Source organism: Mauremys reevesii, linkage group 9 (genome assembly GCF_016161935.1).
Source record: "Mauremys reevesii isolate NIE-2019 linkage group 9, ASM1616193v1, whole genome shotgun sequence".
NCBI lineage: Eukaryota > Metazoa > Chordata > Testudines > Geoemydidae > Mauremys > Mauremys reevesii.
This window is the reverse complement of record NC_052631.1, coordinates 40,938,111-40,940,189: the sequence shown is the minus strand read 5'-3', so window position 1 is coordinate 40,940,189 and position 2,079 is coordinate 40,938,111. Positions and strand designations below refer to the sequence as shown.

The following is a 2,079-nucleotide window of genomic DNA, read 5'->3' as shown; positions in this document are numbered from 1 at the left end:
CCAGCCATGGCCCGTGTGCCCAGGCTGCTGCACAGGGGCGTCTCCTCCCCAGGCCCAGCTTGGGATCCAATGTGGGCAGTGAGGGAGTGGGGCTGGGGGTGGGGATTTGGGGAGGGATCCAATGGAGGAAGGAAGGGGCGGAGTCAGGGCAGGGTGGGTGCGAGAGCCCCTCCGGGCAGAGGGCAAAATTGTTTGTTTGTCCAGTGTCCTGACCGAACATCGGTCGGGACGCGGGACAAACAGCAAATATCGGGACAGTCCCGATAAAATCGGGACGTCTGGTCACCCTAGTCAGAGTCTTTGGTTAAGCCACAAGTCCGTACCAGTGTATGGCCTGTGTCCTGAAACATGGAGCCTTCTCTCCTCAGTTTGCCTTCCATTACGGTGGCTGTCAATCCCCTTCCCCTCCTGTCTGCATGGCTCCTCTCTATCTCTCCCTCACCCGGTCACCCCCATCCCTAAGCCCACTCCCACAGTCCTTTTTATAACCTTCTTAATCATTTGTCGCTTTGCCCTGCTTGGTAACTTTCCACTGCGCCAAACCCCATCCTCTGTTGAGGAAAGCGGGAGAGAACTGGTTTCCCAATTCTCACACCCTCCTTAGCATAACCATTGTGGTTAGAGTTGTGAAGTTGTCATGACCCATTACTGTCCCTGCTCTGGCAGAGATCTGACAACTCTGTCAGCTCATAGAAGGTACACGTAGAGGGGCATTACTGATACAGCAATTTTCATAGTAGTATAATGTCAGACAGAATTTGTAAGTTGTACATATGTTCCCTGAATCACCACATGTACCCTAATCTCTCAGAAACTAAAAGGCCAATAAAAAACCCAGGTCAATTCACAATTTTGGGGACCTGACATTTAAACACTTCAGTGTTTGTAATACTATAGGTCATGGGAGCAGAAGGAGAGACTGAAGGAAGAGATCTAGCAGAAAACATCAGTGTTGGAGAAAGAAGAGGAGTGTGCTAAGAAACCTGGAGGTAGTGGGTAGAGGGGAAGACTATTGGATTTTTTTCTTTGGGGAAACTTAAGATCCTACACAGAGAGGGAAGAGGGTTTAAAGAGGGAGTCAGAGGCAGCTGGTGGTTGTTTGGTTCCTCAACCCCTGCCCTTCAGGGAAAGTTCCCCCAACCACCACCACAACTTATGCAGTCAAGTTTCCTGCAAGTGGGGATATGGCAGGGGTCACCACACTTGGAGTGCAATGGATAAGCCTCACCCTGGGGAAAACACCTTGTAATCATAGTCTCTCCCCTGCCAGGTGAGTTAATGAGTGTAGGATTCCATGGAATACTCCTGGGGGAATTCTGTACCAAAAAAATTAAGAAATTCTGCACCCAATATTCTAAAATTCTGCATATTTTGTCAAAATAAACACAATATAATCATGCCAGTTTCAATTATTTTGGTAATTATTTCAAAATACCCGCCAGCAAGTACGTCTGTAGCAATACAGAGAACAAAACAATTCAGGAAATATTTGACAAATAGATTAGTTACTAGGCATATTAATACAGAACTTTGAGTAACAATTCATTTAAACAACAATACAGAAATGTATTTCCTGCACATCTCAGAAGCAGTGCAAGGGCTTGGGGGGAGTAGAGGTAACGGAGCAGCTGAAAGAGAGGGAAGTAATTGCTGGGAAGGGGTCTGGGTGTGAACTTGGACAGTTATTGGGTACGGGAGGGAGAAGTATGGAACAGGGTTTTTTTGGGCAGAGAGAGATTGTTAGGGAGTTAGAGAGCCTCCCCCCATGCAGACCCCTAGCCTTTTCCATTTAGTCAGGCACAGCTGTCCCTGTGTGTCCCTGCACCCTCCCCATGTTTCCCTAACCTGCACTCTCATTCAGCAACAAACTCAATACAGAAATAATATGCATAACTGCTTGCTTATTTGTTACAGGATGTTTCTCTCATTAAAAATGCACAGAAATGCATTTACATGGCAGTATCAAGTTGGCATTCCATAGCATTTTAAATGAAGCAAAAAACAGATTAACTGCATGATATGAATCTGTCTGGGTTTTCTGGTCAGCTTACTTTTTCTTAAATATTTGACGGCACGGCA

General features: G+C 46.5%; 1 non-coding gene across 1 annotated transcript; it reads right to left on the bottom strand.

Annotated features, from left to right (window-relative positions):
• Positions 1-1,121: 1,121 nt before the first annotated feature.
• On the bottom strand, positions 1,122-1,278 carry LOC120372751. Its single transcript, XR_005585171.1, has one exon. It is a non-coding gene; the product is annotated as a U1 spliceosomal RNA (small nuclear RNA).
• Between the last annotated feature and the right edge of the window lie 801 nt (positions 1,279-2,079).